This window comes from Numida meleagris, chromosome 4 (genome assembly GCF_002078875.1).
Source record: "Numida meleagris isolate 19003 breed g44 Domestic line chromosome 4, NumMel1.0, whole genome shotgun sequence".
NCBI lineage: Eukaryota > Metazoa > Chordata > Aves > Galliformes > Numididae > Numida > Numida meleagris.
In genome coordinates, this window is record NC_034412.1 from 91,521,566 (window position 1) to 91,532,003 (window position 10,438).

The window sequence follows — 10,438 nt, forward strand, 5'->3', positions numbered from 1 at the left end:
ATTTGCTCCAATTCCTGCCTCAGAAACCCCTTGCTGCTCCTTGTTTCATGCCAGGACTGCATCCTGGCACTGTAGAACCAGGGCTATGTTCTACATGGACTTTCCTACTGAATTTTCTGCTGAATTTAACATCTGTATGTGCTGTGTTTGACTGTTCTGTACACTGCATTTTTACTGCCTTTCTTCCACTCCCTAACAGCCCTTGAAGCTGCTGGGCATGCTGATGGCACGGCCACAGGTCACTGAGTCACACTGCTGAGTAGCAAAGTAGCTGTCATGTCTGCCTTGGCCTTTCCTGGCCTTTCTTCCTTGGCCTGTCCTGGCCTTCTCCAGCCTTTCCCAGCCTTTCTTCCTTGGGCTGTCCTGGCCTTCTCTGGCCTTTCTTGGCCTTTCTTCCCCAGACTTCTGTGACTTTCCTTCTCTGGCCAGCTCCAAGCAGGCATGACGCCTCTGCCCTTAGAACATGAGGACCACCAGTTCCCAGTCTCTCAGTGGTCCTGTTCCTCATTACGACCTTACAATATTTAAAGGGAGATTATAAATAGGAGAGAAACCAACTTTTTACATGGGTAGATAGTGACAGGACAAGGGGAAATGCTTTTAAGTTAAAGGAGGGGAGATTTAGATTAGATGTCAGGGGGAAGTTTATCACTTGTAGAGTGGCAACGATCTGGCACAGGCTGCCCAGATTGCTGTGGGTGCCCCATGCCTGGAGGTGCTCAAGGCCGAGTTGGATGGGCCCTGGGCAGCCTGAGCTGGTGGTGGGCAACCGGCCCGTGGCAGGGGATTGGGGCTGGATGGGCTTCAGGTTCCCTTCAAACCCAAACCATTCTGTGATTCTGCGACCCTCATAAAAATGTTGTGTGGGGTCAAAGCCTGCTGGCAGCCCTTCAGCAGCAGAATTTGCCATCGTATCTCAGAGCTGGAAGAGGATGAGGATTAGGCAGCCCAACGAGGCAGGGAATAGAGGGGTGTCAGCTCCTCTGGTAATTGCAGCCCAGATGCTGTTAATCTTTTTGAATTAGAGGGCTCAAAGACCTTGCACCTGTTCAGTAAAGAGGCTCTATAAATGCATTTTTGTCTTTATGAATATGTAAATAAATATTTGGAAGTAGTTCCTGCTCCAAATGTTTTCTAGTGAAGGCAGGTTAGGAAGCAGAAGGGCAGCAGAGGCACACTCAATACATTTCAAAGCCAGTGCATGGGTTATGCTGTTTGTTACTTTGACAGTCTGTGATTTTGTGGGACAGGCCCTGGTGCTTTTTCCTGCTGGAGATGTCTCAAATTACAGTTCTCCTTCCTGAGCTGTTTTCTTTTTTTTTATTTCTCAATAGCATTGAGGGGCCCTCACAGGGAAGTTTCCAGTTCCCTCTCTTCCTCTCTGTGGTGACAGCAGTGCTCTTGGCTGGCTCTGCTCAGACAGCTCTCATGCGTCCAAGCTTGTCCTGCCCTCCCTGCCCTATTCCCTGACAACGCTGCTTGTGGCCATGCAGCTCACTGCTCTGCTCACTGTACCTGTTTGGGTGGCTGTATGTCCTTCTTACAGCTGCTGGGTCACGCAGCTTCTGTGGCAGCCATCAGTGGTGTTTCCCTCCCTCTCCACTGGCTTGCACCCAGAAGAGCAGAGAATTCATTTTGCCATGTTTTAGAATGTGGCGGAGATTTCCCCTTCTGGAACAATGAGAAACATGGGCAGAAGTGGATTTCCTCTGCTCCTTCCTGTCTTTGACAAAGTAGTCATTAAAATGTGTCTACAAGTTAAAATTAGGTGCAATTGCAGTGGTTATTTGCCATACAAAAATATCAGCTCTAGGCAGAAGCGGTGAACACAGTGCAGGTTTTTGATCAGCCTCTTATGAATGGAGCACTGGTCTCCTGGAAGAAAGGCTGTGCGTAACGCTGTGCCCGATGCTTGCTGTTTCAGGATCACAACGTTCACGCTCATGTGGCTGCCCTGAGGTTTCACAAAATTCCTGAAGTCTGGATTTTGCTAACTTTTGATTACTTGACTTCTCAATCTTTGTGCCGATGTTTTAATGTCTGCGTTCATTGTTTCGTTTTTAGTTCCTGTGGCCTAGAGGAATTCTGGCTGTCCCAGCTGTGTGGTGGATCTGGGGAAGGTGAGTCGTGAGTCCCCCGCTGCCACTGTCTGGAAGCAGGAGACTTCGTGGTAGGTAGGAGGCCAGCTGGAGGTCTGAAGAGTGCCGCTGGTCCCTACCCTGACAATAGGCAATTGTAGTATAATTCTCTGCACGATAAGATAAAATAGGTATCCCCAGGCCTTCCTTGTGCCATGACAGTTTTCAGCTGTAAAGCTGACTTCTTGGGATGTCCTTCAGTTTGCAGTACCTTGCTACGAGGCAAAAGCAAAAATACAACCTGCCAGTGAAGTAACAACATACTGTCCAAAAATGTTAAATATATTAAAACGGTACCGAAGTCACAACAGATTGACAACAAGTATTCCTCTTGGATAGACATGGGAAACATGTATAGCGATGCAATATAGCCTGGTGGTCCCATTTTACAGCAAGGGCAATGTATTTGTTATTTATAACAGGTTAATCAATGATTAACAGACATCACAATTAATGGTTAATTGATTGTTTTAGACTTAGTTCACACATGGCTGGCAGCAATCAGTAACACTGCATTCACACTGTAATGTATTTATAGCGGTTATTAATCACACACTAGTGTTTTTTAAATGTTCCCATTTTATTAGGTGTAACTGAATTTTCAATAGCACATCAGCGAATGTGAGTTCTGCCTTCCCATTAGCTAAAGGGAAGAAATAACAAACCGGGGAACTTGGCCTTGCTTCCTTCAATGTCAGGAAACAGTAAGCTGCATAAATTGGAGGCACTGCCACATTATGAGAGCAATTTTAAGAAAAATGTGCCATTTATGGGTGAAGCACACTTAAGGATTTTTATAATTACAAATATTTGTACTGTTAAGCGAATAGCATTAAATTATTTGTTGTTGTTGCTTTATTTCCCTGGAGGACTCTCATGTAGTGCAAGCTTTGTTATACTGATAAATGTGCCTGAAAGCTTTATAATGTAGCGATGCATTGTAATGATAAATAGATCTGGTTAAGTAGTAAAGATCAAACACACAATTAAGCATCTTGCTGAGCAAGGGAAAACAATAGTGAAATCAGTAAAGATGAATACAAACGGTTGTATTGAACCAAGCAAAAAATATTTTCTAATGCCTACAAAATGAGGAAATCTGGCCCGATACTTGCGTAAGCAGACTTACGAAGTCTTGACATGTATAAAGTATCTTTAAATGTTCAGCATGTGTAGCCAAGGACAGGGCTTTCTCTGACCACGCGGAGCAATAGAGATGTGCAATGAAACAGAGGCGAAGCAGATCGGCACGGCTCGGAGGAGGGCACCACGGGCAGAGCTCGCAGGTCTGACGCAGTGCTGAAGCGAACAAAAACACATTGCACTTGACAGAAATATTAGAGCTGAATATTGGCAGCACCTGCTTCCATTGTCCCGAATTTCCTTCCCTAGAACCTTTCCCAGCAGGGAGGCTGGTTCACAGTTGGCGAGGTCACAGAGGCTTCACGCGTCTCATTGCCGTTTGCTCTTCCAAACGTCAGGAGAAACTGTGACTCAGAAGGAGAATGCTGGAAGGAGGAAATATGGTATGAAGGCACTGAGAGGGACATTCGTTTAGAACTCAGCGCAGTACCAGTGTGAGCTGCTTGCAGGTTACCCATGTCCTTTCCAACTCTGAAGGGTGTTTAAGTGGATTTCCTTCGCAGGGGTACCCATGGCCAAGTCAGCACAGGAGGAATTTCATAGCTCATTGTACAGAAGCTATGGTGAAATAACTCCTAGAGGATTTGGAATTAGGCAGGACAGAGCAGCCAGAAGAAATAGCTAATTCTCCTGGATCGACTCAATGTGAGCTCTTACCCTACACAGTGCTTTGCCCACCTGGAATAGCATAAGCAGTTTACTTTCCTTTGCAGTATTTAGGTATTAGCAAGGCTCAGGGGAGAGATCAAATCCTGCTTCACAGATGCCAACAGCCAAACCCTTAAGCCATGTGCACACTGGCCAATTGTTGTGTAAACCCCACCGGTGCTCACTGAGCCCTGTTATCCCACTAGCACCCTCCTAGGAGACAAAACCCATCCGCTTGTGGCAAAGACTGCTGAAAACGTGTTTGCCAAGGATGTACAACACGGTACATCCCAGCCAGCAAACCTGTTATTTCTCATTTACCGTGCACTGCTATCTACTCAAAGTTTTGCACAGCCTCCAGGCCGCTGGGCTTATTTAATGAGAAGCAGGGGAGTAGTAAATACACCCAACTTCTGGAGTTGAAGGGGAAAAAGGAGTGGCCAAAGCAGGCGGTGTGCCCCCTGCATCTGGCTTCTCGCACCCTCAGCTGCAGGTGTTGTTCATCACAAAGAGCCCTGCAGGAGTTTGCAGGAATATGCATTAACACTGAGCTGTTTTCATCTTTGTAAGAAAACTTGTTTCTACTCCAGGAGCTGTGTGTCACTCCACAGCGATGCCTTGCTGCCACTCAGGCATCCGAACAGATCCATAGAATCACAGAATCATTTGAGCTGGAAGGGATCTATAGAAGTCATCTAGTCCAACCCCCCTGCAGTGAACAGGGACACCTACAGCTCCATCAGGTGCTCAGAGCCTTGTCCAGCCTGACCTTGAGTGTCTCCAAGGATGGGGCTACCTCTACAGACCTGGCTGTGGTTCTCAGTATGTTCCTGCAGTCCAGAATTGCGCCCATTTGTCATTAGCTTGGAACTGGCTGCAGAGAGAAGCCCACCCCTGCAGCCACCAGGGTTGGTTTAACAGTGTCAAGCTGGTTCACCGTCCCTCGACCACAAATGTAGTTTATTCCTCTTTGTGAACAATGCCTCTGCCCAGGCTGGAGAGAACATGGGAGATGTCTGGAGCGATCGCAGAGTGGTGGGGATGACCCCGCTCGATGGAAAGTGGCCACCAAAGGATTTTGCGCCTGTCAGTTTGTGCCATTTCTTGGTCAGGGAATTTGCAGCCCATAGGTTGTTTTGGATGCCTGCCTGCTCCCAGAAGCTCTGCATGCTCAGAACAATTTCAACTCTGTGCTAAGACAATAACTGTAATCAAATCTCACGCTCTGCTGCCTCAGCCAGTCCCCTCCATGGAGCAGATGGGAAGGGGGCTCGAGCCAGCAAGGGTTTTCCCTCCCACCCGAGCACACAACTGGCCCAGTGTATGCCGAGAGGGCTTCTTTGTTTTTCCCATTGGCTCCTCTCTGCTTCTCCCCAGGTGTCAGGGACAGGCTGCAGCTGGAAAATGGTGGGCAGGAGTCTGAAGTGTGAGCAGGGAGGGGATTTTTTTTCTGTGCTGCCTTCTGCCTTCCATTGGTCACACATCTACGCTGCAGGGAAAGTCTGGCTGAGAGCAGCCACAGACATTTTTTGGTATCTGTTGTTCTGCTGGACCAGATCTGAGCCCTGCTTCCAGGGTGAGTTGGTAACGCTGGGTGGTCCTACACCCTGCGACAACCCAGATGAGGTGGTAGAAGAGCAGCTACCAACTTGCAAGGCTGTAATGCGGTAGGTGTGGCTGTGAGCCTGTGTGGAAGTTGCTGCTGGTGTTGGCGGTGTTGACAGTGTCATGCTGGACTCACTAATTGCCTCGTACAGCACAGGCACAGGGCAGGCAGCTTCTGAGTGTGCCATTTTGGAAGGCCATCCCTGAGTGCTTCCATCCCTCCAGCAAGCTGGGGTTGAGGAAAGAGACTTGGTTTTGTTGAATGGTCCCTTGGTGCCTCCTTGTGTCATCTCCTTGCATCACCTCTATCGGAAAAGCAGAATGGCACCTGCTGGACTTGGGCATCCCGTTGAGACACACTCTTGAAGAAAGGTCCCAGGGATTCGATGTTTTATTTTATTTTCAGCAATGGCTGATGATGTCTCCTTAGTACAGCAGTTCTATATTTTCTTCCCGTTTTGGCTTGCTAGAACAGGAAATTACATTATTCAGACTGGATATTAGGAAAAAATTGTGGAAAAAAAAGTGGTGAGGCACTGAAGCAGGCTGCCCAGGGAGGTGGTGGAGTCACTGTCCCTGGAGGTGGATATGTAGAGATGTGATGCTGAGAGACATGGTTAGGGGGCACGGACGGGGTGGGTTGGGACTTGACTAGATGATCTTAGAGATCTTTTCCTGCCTTAATGATTCTATCATTCTGTGAAATGTTTTCTGTAATAGCTGTTGAATGTTTTAATTTTCATTTGTCTCATGGTGCATTCTTATTATTCGACTTTTCCTCTCTCTTTTTTTTTTTTTTAAGGCCACTGGTGCTGATTGTGGCTTTCTGAGTTACATTGGTTGCAGAATTTGTTTCTGAATCCAGTTGGAACTGGGTGACTGAGATTAATGAGATATTTGTTCTCTTGAAGGTGATGGCAATGTTTATTGCTAAAGTGAAGGAAAAAAAAAAAGAAAACAAGCTGTGTGCAGACTCTTTTCCCAGATCTAGGGACCTTCAGGATTGAAATCAGTCCCTCCAAAAGTACAATGTTGCCTTCAGTCTGGATCCTTTTCATATTCACATGACTGAGTGATTTGCCAAAGCACCTCAGGGGAGTGTTTGGGAAATCTGCTGTGCTTGCAGGAAGGGGGCAGGCAGCACCCACATGACTGCAGAGGACTGCACTTATCTGTGAATCAAAGGCCTTGGCTTGGCAGAGCATCTGCAGAGCTTGCAGGGCCCTCAGCTTTGAGCTCCCTTTGTATAGAACTAAGCCACGAAAATGAGCTCCTCTCTCCCACTTCTTTTGATGTTGCTGGGCTATCCACCACCTTGCCACCTCCACTCCTAAATCCTCCTTTTCCATAGACTCTCTCCTCTCTCATATCCTCCTCCTTCTTTTCCACAGACCCGCAGACTCCCCATGTGATTGCTCCCCACACATTTTGGGTACTGGCACGACGGTACAAGGAGAGAGCTGCTGCCGTTGGAGCTGTTGGCTTCAAGGAGATCAGCAATTTCTTGTGCTTTTCTTAAAAGGCGTGCAGCAGTCTCACATCCACTCTCACAGAAGCAGCTGTCTTGATGAATATTTGCCCAAATCATTACGCTATCTAGCAGTTAGCCTGCAAAAAGGCCCGGCACCATTTGTATGGTAATGGAAGGCTTTCTCAGAAATGTTTTGGAAGCAATCAGCTAAACTAATAGGATTTTATGTAAACCAATCTCTTTCTTTAGATCAGGATTTTTTTTTTTCCTGGAGAGGAGGGTAAGGGCTTTTTTAATAAATGCAAATTGATATTCCAATGAAAATGGAAATGAGAGAAGAAGTTCATCGCCGGGGTAAAATACTGCGACTTTGCTCCTGCAGCAGCCTGGCTCGTGATGCTCTGCACATCCCTCTGCAGCCACAGCTCATTTCTCAGGTGCTGAGGCGAAGAGCCTTCCTCCCACTTGGACCGTGCAGTCAGATATGGGCTGGGCTGGACTCCTCCTCACCCACCAAAGCAGTGCGATGGGGTACCTCCTATCCTGGACCTCTGCAGTGGGTCACAGCAAGTGGTCCCAGCGAAGATGGGGGGGGGGGGGGGGGGGTTGATTGGTTGGTTGTTCGTACTCATTTCTGTTGTGAACCAGCATTTCTGGTACAGGGTAACATAAATCTGTGCCTCTCCAGCAGAGGCTGAGAAAAGGATGAGAAATGCTCAGAAAGCTGACTTAGGTTGTGCATTCTGTGCTCCGCTTCTAAGATAAGTGCTCTGCTCTGGGAAATTGCTCACTGCTGAATTCACCTGCTGCAAAGGGCTTTTGCTGCAAACCTTGAGTTCTTCTCCACTTGGCTGAGGCAGCTTTCCTGGCCCTGGTCCCGATGGCCTCTCTGCAAATGGGGCCTGGCCTGTGAGAGCATAGGCGGCTGCAGTCAGACTGCTAGCTAGGTTCTTCTTTGTGTGGAAAGAATACAGTAATATAATAATAAACATAATAACACACTCCGACCAGTGTGTAGGCATGGTGGTACTCCTGTGAAGAGGTGCAGGCCAGCGAGGGCCAGGTATCCCAGAGAGTTTTAGGGGAAAGGCCACCACCCTGTGAGGCTGACACTGATTTGGGCAGCAGGGTTTGGCACTTGTCTGTCTTCTGTAGCCGGGGGCAGCCACTGCTGGTGGCAGAGAGGTGCAATGTGTCCCTGAGGCTGCAGAGAGTTGCAGCCTGGCCAGGCCAAGTACTAGGCTGGGAGTAGCCATGATGAGCTCATACGCTCACAAAAGCTGTTGTATTGCTTGAACTTGTTAACAGTGTAAATTTTTCACTAACAAAAAATCTGCAGGAGGTGAGGCAGCAAGTACTTGTTTTCATTGTTTGCTGTTAGGTGATACCAGCAAGGTACGCAGGCAGCAAAGGGAAAAGGTAAACTTGTCAACGGGGCATGCAGTCCCTTGGAAAGTCCCTTCTGAACATCTTGGATGGGAGGTGGAGAGCTGAAGTGGTTTCCAACCAAGCTGGATGTGATCTTGTGTTGTAAGGCAGCAGCCATGGAACGTGGAAGATGTCTGCTTTCAGGAGGGCCATGCTTTGGCAGGACAGAGGTGGCCAAGGAGATCAAGTCATGGTCAGTTCTGTGTCACACCAGTGCTGATCTGAATGCACAGTGCTGGCCGCCGGTGTCCTTAATCAAACTCACAGCCTGCATGCTCTGTGCTGGATGCACTGCAAGTTACTCATGAATTGTGTCTGGAGTGGGGAGCTGAGGTTCATTCAGGCTCCTGAAGGACCTGGAGTCTTCCAGAAGAGCATTTGTCCATGGTGCGCTGGCTTGGATGTCAAAGCTGGTTTGAGAAACACTTTCCTCCCTCCACCGCTTTTTTTATGGTCCCTGATTTATGTCAAGACAGCTGTCAGCAGTGCTATGCTGTAACTGAACTGCTGAAGTGACTTGGGGTAAAAATTCCTTTCAACAGTAGTTTTTGGGGGTATTAATTTTAACATTAGGCCTTCCTGCACATTTAATGCTCAGGTTTTAGTCTAACAGCAGAATCCAGATTTGGATCTAAGAGAGTCTAAACTAGCATATTAAATAGGCATTTATTCAAATCTGTTTTCATATTTGAAACTACATTTAATGGTACGAACAAAATTGGAAGAAAGAATATGTTTTCACAGTGTGATCTTTTTCTAACCTTCCTAATTTGAGGACTGTCCCAAAAGAGCAGAAGGAGACCAGGGCTCTTTGCTTTTCCCATTCCTAGTGAGATGCTCTCCATATACACTTCTGCACTTCCAGGTAACACAAATAACACTCAATTATTAAATTGGATATTTAAACTGTTACATGGTTTAAATGCTTAGTGTGTTTGTCTGGGCTACATAAAGTTTATATGAATAAAAATTCTAAGAAGTCCTTCTTGAATTACAAAATCAAGTAACTTTTTTTTGCCCAACGTCTCAATCCAGCCTTGGAGATACGAGAGGGCTGGATTAGAGAGGTCTTGGGAAGTTTGTTTAAACAATTCAGTCTCTGACACATCTATAATCACAGTATTCAATAAAAATACTACTGAAATTTCAAGCTGCATCAGATTTTATATCTTCTTAGAGAGAAAGTAAAATGAACAGAGTATATCCAGAAACCAATCCTATTACTGACAGGTAATGTTAAAAACAGTCTTAAAATTTAAGTTGATCAGAAATGGTCAATTGAAAATGTGTTTCATGGAAAATGCAGAACAAAAAATAATATTCAGCTTTGATTGGTGAAATTGAAACAAAACCTTTCACTGCAGTTTGGATCTGGCAGAATAATAATAATAAAAAAATCTTAAAAATGAATCCAAACTCTTCCAGGGGAAACTCGCCTCCAGTTTTGTGCTTCTGTTGGCTTCTGTAAACTGTGGATCAATGCCATCTGTAAATGGGATATGCCAGCAAGGTGGACGGACATCCATTTGGGAAGGAAGATGGAATGCACATCAGGAAACTGTGGATTTTTCAATGCTGAATGTCTTTAAAGGTAAGCTTACTGCATTTCAACACATTACACACATTTCATGCGTGTTCAAGAAACATTTAGCTCTAGCATTGAGAGACATGGTTTAGTGGGGTTATTGGTGGTAGGTGGATGGTTGGACTGGATGATCTTGTAGGTCTTTTCCAACCTAGCTAATTCTATGATTCTATGATTCTTTCAGGTATGACATAGTTGGCATGAAGTCAATGCCTCGCCTGGTGTTTGTCACTCCTGGTGGCGTGTGTTGCTGTGCTTTTGTCTCATGCAGCTAGTGTGGGCTGCAGGAGAATCTCACACACAATGCAAGTCAAGGTTCTTCACATCTCTTGTTTTCTCTGCTGGCCACGTTTTTCATGTGGGCTGTGCAACAGACTGTTCCCTGCTGGAGGAATAACTTCAGGTTATCCATATGGGTGT